The sequence below is a fragment of the Rhineura floridana genome, chromosome 1, assembly GCF_030035675.1.
Source record: "Rhineura floridana isolate rRhiFlo1 chromosome 1, rRhiFlo1.hap2, whole genome shotgun sequence".
In the NCBI taxonomy this organism is placed as follows: domain Eukaryota; kingdom Metazoa; phylum Chordata; class Lepidosauria; order Squamata; family Rhineuridae; genus Rhineura; species Rhineura floridana.
This window is the reverse complement of record NC_084480.1, coordinates 79,176,390-79,185,352: the sequence shown is the minus strand read 5'-3', so window position 1 is coordinate 79,185,352 and position 8,963 is coordinate 79,176,390. Positions and strand designations below refer to the sequence as shown.

Below are 8,963 nucleotides of genomic sequence, written 5' to 3'. Positions count from 1 at the left end.
TGTGGTGGAGTGTGGACTCACAGATGATATTGAGACCAAGGGAGACGACGGAAAGTGGAAAGGGGTGTGTGGTTGTGAGGGGGCATGGTCTGACTTATCATGAAGGGACCCTGCACTTCTGCGTTTGCCAGTACATTATTGCCTATTACACAAGATTATAAAGGTGTGCTAGTGTATTATAAACACAAAAGTTCAAATGTAGTACAAGGCAAGTGAGGAAAAAACAAACAACCATGCATGACACAAAGACGCAAAGATAAACTGACTTGAGCTCTTACTCTTTCCCCCTCTTAGAGTGTTATTCATATATTAAAAGGCAGGAGTCAATGAAAATATTTACACCATCCTGAAATATTAAAAATAAAAAGGTATATGTTATATTGATTGTTGTATCAGTGGAGGGAAGAGAACTGAAGCAAGGCCACCACCAGCTCTCCTAAGAAGGCGACTATCACTCAGCAGCAGGAGGGAAGAGGAGGGATGCAGGGCCTCTCCAAAAGCACAGCTGAGAGACAAGCAACTTTGGGTGCCTTCTCTTCTTCAACGTTTCCATCCGAGCTAATCATGAGAGCAACTTGTTCCTATGAACTTGAACCTGAGCATACTTATTTCGTTCTCCCAATCCACTTTTGTTTTGTTTCATGTCTTTTCACATTACAAGTCTGAGGACAGGGGGCTGTGTATGTGTGCATATAACAAAATTATTTGGAAAAAAGTAGTGGGAGATTTCATGTGTGTGATGCGTACAACACAAGATCTAATCTGCAAAAAGTGCTCAGATGAGCCCCGCAAAGGATGATAGTAGCAACAGCATCATATGTGGAACTGGGGCATTTTGCTCTTGAAGAAAGAATGTCATGGTAAGGCAAAGAGAGAGAACACAAATCCCAGACAGGGAACATTAAAAAAAGAAGCGACACTCTGCTCTTCCAAAATTTAATTACCTCAGGAATGGCGATTGACATGCACTGCAATCAAATTCTTATACCAGACCAACAATTGTTCAGTGTGTACCACTACAGGAAGATTCTCCTTAAAAGCATCTGGAAATGCTAACAGGACTGGGGAATCAAGTGTAAAATTAAAATGCTGGTGTTCTTTCTAAGGCTGGGTGATTCTAATAGAAAGAAAGAAATCCTAACCATATGGCAAGATTGTTTCTTTATACATCAGTCCTAAATAAATCTATTTGGAAGTAAGTCCCCATGAAGGTTTGTTGTCCTGTGGGTATCCAGTTCTGCTGAGTTATAGGATGATCTTGCAGAGAAGAGCAAGCTTTCCTCACACCTGTATTCATAGGAGAAATGTAACATGTGAGCCAGTAGCTAATATTCATTATGTCAATCACAGAGCACCTCTGCTTCCTAGAGCTGATGTAATAGGTTGCCTGCTTGTCTGTTCTTTTTCCAAGAATAGCTTGGTGGTGACTGTAATAACAGCAAAGAAGAAAAAAAAGAAAAGAATAATACGAGCTTTCAATTCTTTCAAAAGATAACCAAGGCTACTTTCCCACAAATGAAATTGGTCCAAACACAGACCAGCTTCCCCGACCAATTTCCTGCCATTCATATTGGTAAACACTTGGAAAGATGCCAATCAATAAAGGGCAAGAGAAATAAATGTATGTGTTGAACTTTTGCTGTCTTACATATCTACAGGGTGTACAATACAATATTGGGTTAGGCCACACAATATTGGGTCATTTTAAGGCAGCTTATAAGCATGTAGATTTATCTCAAGATGAACCGTGAATTTTCACAGGCTGGGGAGGAACAGGGGTGGCAAATGTGAATGAGAGGACATATGAAAGCTGTATTTTCTTGTAATAAGTTCTTATTCTTATTATATTTATTGTCCAGTATTCAGCAGTAGGACCTAAGGTGGGTTACAGCAATTTAAAATCCAGTATTAAAAACAATTAAAACTCATTACATTACAGGAATAGGTTGGGTCCTGAAAATATATTGGACACTAAGAGCTTATTCACATGGGAATATTACTTTGTACTAAAAATGCTGTTTTGACCTCCATTTTCTATTTGCACCCTCCATAGTAAGATCTCAATGCCAGCTGCAAACACAGTGTTTTGTATTTACACTGAGGGGAAGGATCAATCACACAGTTTCCTAATACCCTCTAATTTAACATTTCCACTTCCTTTGGTTACTTGACAACCAAGCATGCTCAGTTTGTTCTACCAGTTAGTTTCATTTAAAAAAAAAACAACCCGGAAGTGCAATTCTTTGTATTTTCACTGGTACAATGCAGCTGAAAAACAAATCTTTATGTGAGCAGTGTTATGCTTTTGTGCACAAGTTGGGGGGGGGGAGAAAAACCAGACATTGTTTGCAGCAACATAAAAAAAAGCTTGCAGAATGGGGGACAGCAGTTATTTGTCAGTCCGCAGGAAATGAAATGAACGAAGGGAAGAGGAGGGAGTGGGCATGGAGAGGGGAACGATTGACACACCCACCTAAAAGCATCCGAGCATAGCATTGGCAAGCACTAGAGATACGGAATGAAGACTTTTTTCCTTCCCCTTTTGTATTATCAGAGCACTGGATTAGTACAGATTTACAGGGGGGAAACGGCATGATAGCTTCTGTTCGCCAGTAAAGTCATGTGAACCATGCAAATTAAAAGGGGACAAGAGTAGCACCAAACACACACTAAACCACCATGTAGATGAGCCCTAACACTTGCCACCAAAGCCTCCCAGTTCTGAGTGGTCAGACAGGTATTATTTATTTATTAATTTTGTTTCATTTATGAATCACTTCCTATGAAACATCTAATACAGATACTACATGTGATAAAAATCTCCATTTGTTGAAAAACAAAAGTCTTCAATAGGCACCAGAAAAGACAACAGAGATGGCAATAGTCTAAATATGTAATGGAAGGCATGCTGCCGCACTAAAGGCCTGATTCCTACATCACATGGACCAGACACCTTGATGAGATGCTATCTGCAGGATGTCCTCTCCTGCAGAGTGCAATGATCAGTTATGTATATAAAGGGTGAGATGATCTTTTAGGTATGTCAAGGAGTTTCAGATTCTACCAGCTTAGAAAATCATTCATCTCATTTAAGAACATAAGAAGAGCCTGCTGGATCAGGCCAGTGGCCCATCTAGTCCAGCATCCTGTTCTCACAGTGGCCAACCAGGTGCCTGGGGGAAGCCCACAAGCAGAACCCCAGTGCAAGGACACTCTCCCCTCCTGAGGCTTCTGGCAACTGGTTTTCAGAAGCATGCTGCCTCTGACTAGGGTGGCAGAGCACAGCCATCACGGCTAGTAGCCATTGATAGCCCTGTCCTCCATGAATTTGTCTAATCTTCTTTTAAAGCCATCCAAGCTGGTGGCCATTACTGCATCCTGTGGGAGCAAATTCCATAGTTTAACTATACGCTGAGTAAAGAAGTACTTCCTTTTGTCTGTCCTGAATCTTCCAACATTCAGCTTCTTTGAATGTCCATGAGTTCTAGTATTATGAGAGAGGGAGAAGAACTTTTCTCTATCCACTTTCTCAATGCCATGCATAATTTTATACACTTCTATCATGTCTCCTCTGACCCGCCTTTTCTCTAAACTAAAAAGCCCAAAATGCTGCAACCTTTCCTCGTAAGGGAGTCGCTCCATCCCCTTGATCATTCTGGTTGCCCTCTTCTGAACTTTTTCCAACTCTAGAATATCCTTTTTGAGATGAGGCGACCAGAACTGTACACAGTATTTCAAATGCAGCCGCACCATAGATTTATACAACGGCATTATGATATCGGCTGTTTTATTTTCAATACCTTTCCTAATTATCCCTAGCATGGAATTTGCCTTTTTCACAGCTGCCGCACACTAGGTCGACATTTCCATCGTGCTGTTCACTACAACCCCGAGGTCTCTCTCCTGGTCGGTCGCTGCCAGTTCAGACCCCATGAGCGTATATGTGAAATTAAGATTTTTTGCTCCAATATGCATAATTTTACACTTGTTTATATTGAATTGCATTTGCCATTTTTCCGCCCATTCACTCAGTTTGGAGAGGTCTTTTTGGAGCTCTTCGCCATCCCTTTTTGTTTTAACAACCCTGAACAATTTAGTATCGTCAGCAAACTTGGCCACTTCACTGCTCACTCCTAATTCTAGGTCATTAATGAACAAGTTGAAAAGTACAGGTCCCAATACCGATCCTTGAGGGACTCCACTTTCGACAGCCCTCCATTGGGAGAACTGTCCGTTTATTCCTACTCTCTGCTTTCTGCTTCTTAACCAATTCCTTATCCACAAGAGGACCTCTCCTCTTATTCCATGACTGCTAAGCTTCCTCAGAAGTCTTTGGTGAGGTACCTTGTCAAAAGCTTTTTGAAAGTCTAAGTACACTATGTCCACTGGATGCTTGTTGACACTCTCAAAGAATTCTAATAGGTTACTGAGACAGGACTTTCCCTTGCAGAAGCCATGCTGGCTCTGCTTCAGCAAGGCTTGTTCTTCTATGTGCTTAGTTAATCTAGCTTTAATAATACTTTCTACCAGTTTTCCAGGGACAGAAGTTAAGCTAACTGACCTGTAATTTCCGGGATCCCCCCTGGATCCCTTTTTGAAGATTGGCGTTACATTTGCCACTTTCCAGTCCTCAGTCACGGAGGAGGACCCAAGGGACAAGTTGCATATTTTAGTTTGCAGATCAGCAATTTCACATTTGAGTTCTTTGAGAACTCTCAGGTGGATGCCATCCGGGCCTGGTGATTTGTCAGTTTTTATATTGTCCATTATGCCTAGAACTTCCTCTCTCGTTGCCACTATTTGTCTCAGTTCCTCAGAATCCCTTCCTGCTAATGTTAGTTCAGGTTCAGGGATCTGCCCTATATCTTCCACTGTGAAGACAGATGCAAAGAATTCATTTAGCTTTTCTGCAATCTCCTTATCGTTCTTTAGTACACCTTTGACTCCCTTATCATCCAAGGGTCCAATCGCCTCCCTAGATGGTCTTCTGCTTTGAATGTATTTATAGAATTTTTTGTTGTTGGTTTTTATGTTCTTACAATGTGCTCCTCAAATTCTTTTTTGGCATCCTTATTGTGTTCTTGCATTTTTTTGCCAGAGTTTGTGTTCTTTTTTATTTTCTTCATTCGGACAAGACTTCCATTTTCTGAAGGAAGACTTTTTGCCTCTAAGAGCTTCCTTGACTTTGCTCATTAACCATGCTGGCATCTTCTTGGCCCTGATGGTACCTTTTCTGATCTGCGGTATGCACTCCAGTTAAGCTTCTAATATAGTGTTTTTAAACAACTTCCAAGCATTTTTGAGTGATGTGACCCTCTGGACTTTGTTCTTCAGCTTACTTTTTACCAATCCCCTAATTTTTGTGAAGTTCCTCTTTTGAAGTCAAATGTGACAGTGTTGGATTTTCTTGGCAATTGGCCATTTAAATGTATGTTTAATTTAATAGTACTATGGTCACTGCTCCCAATCGGTTCAACAACACTTACATCTCGCACCAGGTCCCAGTCCTCACTGAGGATTAAGTCCAGGGTTGCCGTCCCTCTGGTCGGTTCCATGACCAACTGGTCTAGGGAATAGTCATTTAGAATATCTAGAAATTTTGCTTCTTTGTCATGACTGGAACACATATGCGACCAGTCTATGTCCGGGTAGTTGAAGTCACCCATTACTACCACATTTCCTAGTTTGGATGCTTCCTCAATTTCATATCTCATCTCCAGGTCTCCAGCATTTTGATCAGGGGGACGATAGATCGTTCCCAGTATTAAATCCCTCCTGGGGCATGGTATCACCACCCACAATGATTCTGTGGAGGAGTCCGCCTCTTTGGGGGTTTCGAGCTTGCTGGATTCAATGCCTTCTTTCACGTATAGAGCGACTCCGCCTCCAATACGTCCTTCCCTGTCCTTCCGATATAGTTTATATCCAGGGATAACCGTATCCCACTGGTTTTCCCCATTCCACCAGGTCTCCGTTATGCTCACTATATCAATGCTCTCCTCTAAGACCAAGCACTCCAGTTCTTCCATCTTGGTTCGGAGGCTCCTAGCATTAGAGTACAGGTACTTGTAAGCAGTGTCTCTCTTCAAGTGTCTTTGGCACTTGTGGTTTGGCCTGTGGTAATTTTGCCCTTCTGAATTGATATCCTGTGCCCCTGCTCTCACAATGCCTACTTCTAGGCCTAACCCTTTTAAAATTTCATAATTTCTTTGGTCTTTATCCCAGGGGGGAGGTTTATCCCGAACCGGACCTTCCTCAGCTCCTGTTGGGTTTCCCCCCTCAGTCAGTTTAAAAGCTGCTCTGCCACCTTTTTAATTTTAAGTGCCAGCAGTCTGGTTCCATTCTGGTTCAAGTGGAACCCGTCCCTTTTGTACAGGCCCGGCTTGTCCCAAAATGTTCCCCAGTGCCTAACAAATCCAAACCCTTCTACCCGACACCATTGTCTCATCCACGCATTGAGACTGCAAAGCTGGGCCTGTCTGGCTGGTCCTGCATGTGGAACTGGTAGCATTTCAGAGAAAGCCACCTTGGAGGTCCTGGCTTTCAGCATCCTACCTAGCAACCTAAATTTTGCTTCCAGGACCTCACGGCTGCATTTCCCCATGTCATTGGTGCCAACGTGCACCACGACCACTGACTCCTCCCCAGCACTGTCTACCAGTGTTTCCTTCTGTCTATCCTGTGTTTCCTTCTGAAAGGAGGCACAACACAACTGACAATAAACACAAATATCAAAATTATAGTCCATAAACACAATATATGTCTAAACAGTCAATCCATCCAGTATTGTGCTAAATGCAAAATGATTTATGAACTAATAAATATGAAGCAACAAATCAGGGCAGAAAAGGAGGGACTCCATCTGTGCAAAGCTACTTGTTTAAACTAAACTGCAGCAGCGTAAAACACATGCTGTTCCACATAGTTTGTTATTCATGTATTAAACCCATTCATGCATTATTCATGTGCAGTGAATACCTATGCTGGTGATAGTGCAGGGCCACACTTTTAGTCCTGTCCCCACCATTGGGTCTTTTTTCTGTAACTACCTTGTGTTGGTGCATGGTTGTCTGCAGAGAAATTCAAATGCATGAGCACCTACTAGCTGCAGGACCTGGGCGCCGTCAAAACACCCACACAATCAAACAAATTATTGCACTGAGTTATTGGCACTGAATAAGTTAAATCCATCTCATCTGGGATCCAGCATTTCTGGAATTTTTCCTTTTGAGAAAAAATTTCGTAATTATGGCACCCTAGGCTTTAAATGCAATTTCAAGGATGTTATTTCTTCAGCTTTGAATTGTGCTTTCATTAAAAAACCAACAACAACCATTTGAACTACTTTACAATCATTTTTACTTTCTATAGCCACTTTCTTTTTTAAGCCTCGGAAATGCCTGTGACATTGTGTGTGCGTGTTATTCTACATGAAGGAAGAAATGGGAATCACTGGGCAAACAGCAAACCCATCACAGAGCATGTTGTGAGCCTGTCTTTTTTCACTTCGCTCTCTCTTTTACTAAAGAGGGTGGCTGCATGATCAAGTATGCTAGCCATGTTTCCCTTGAGAACTTGTATCCTTCAAATTCACTTCAGCACTGCTTGACAAGCACACATCCAGGGGAGTATTTGGGGAAACATTAGGGCCTAGATACATGTGCTAATTATGTCACTTGCCCAGTATCTTTCTTCCCCCTTTATTTAATTACAGGCATGGGGGTGCTGCTCATTGGTAACATAGCAAGCTGAATAGTGAGGCTTAACCCTTTGCCCTGCCAAGATCTTGGAATCATAGAACATTAGAGTTGGAAGGGGTCTATAAGGCCATCAAGTCCAACCCCCTGCTCAATGCAGGAATCCAAGTGAAAGCATAACTGACAGATGACTGTCCAGCCACATTGTCCACAGTGAAAATCACCCCCTTTCCACATGGCTACAGTTAGGCTTGAGGGAGTAAGACCCCCATGGGTGACATCACTGTCCTCACTGCAAGAGTAATGGGCTGCATAGCTTGCATAGGTCCTATGCTGGACCCTGACAACTACATAGACCAGGAGAGGATCAACGTCTTCTCATACCAAAACTGCAGGGATACAAAATTCTGAAAAAGCACTCCAGTTTCTAGAATTATAGCCATCTCCTAGATAGTTCTTAACATTGTCCTGAAATCTAAGGTCGCTTCCAGATGAGCTGTGTATTGAGTATTCATTCTGATTCGTTTGCACAAAGTTTGCAAGGCAGTTATATAACACCAGCCATTTATCGATCATGCATTCTGATTTGTGAGGAAGTTATACAATGTTGTGTCAAAAAATTGTTATCACACACTTTTCAGTGCCTTTCCCCATTACTTTCCTTACTACAAAAAGTCAGATTTTTTTAAACCAGGCTTGCTGTGCAATTCACTTTAATTATGAAACCTGAGTCATGTAACTTTTAATTATGTGCTCTACTGAAGACCTTCCTCTTTCAACAAGCCTTTTTAGTAGAGACCTTATCCCAGTCTGCATCTGTGTTGGAATTGCTTTTAAAGATGTTTTTAAAGCTTGTTTTTTTAAAAGATGTTTTGTTTTAATATATTTTAATGTCTGTTTTTATGAGGTTTTATTGTGTTTTTAGTGTTTTTGTTTGCCATCCTGAGCTCCTACTGGGAGGAAGGGCAGAATATAAATCTAATAAAAAATAATAATTTGCAGTATCTGTCATCAGCTTCACTTGACAATTAAGACACCATGAACATGTCAGCAATACTAATCTAAGGAAAACAGAGACCTGGAGGGCTAATGGAGCTCTGTTGCAGGGCAACATCGTTGAGCACTACCAACAATTAAAGCAAAGCAAGAAACTGTCAAAGAGTCTGCAGAAGTGATGCTTAAAGATACTTGCTCTGATAAATCCCCTGCTATCATAAGACTTCAGGCTCCAAGACAGAAATTCATGCTACATTTCATCAAGAAGAG

The 8,963-nt window shown here is 41.6% G+C and overlaps 1 protein-coding gene across 2 annotated transcripts in view; it reads right to left on the bottom strand.

The window, feature by feature from the left end:
- Positions 1 to 997: 997 nt before the first annotated feature.
- Positions 998 to 8,963, bottom strand: part of HSD17B4 (hydroxysteroid 17-beta dehydrogenase 4) — a 114,937-nt gene continuing 106,971 nt past the window's right edge. For both annotated transcript variants that reach the window (XM_061624666.1, XM_061624675.1), the window contains one exon: positions 998 to 1,287. The gene's annotated coding sequence lies outside the window, so the exon portion shown is untranslated. The remainder of the gene's footprint in view (positions 1,288 to 8,963) is intronic.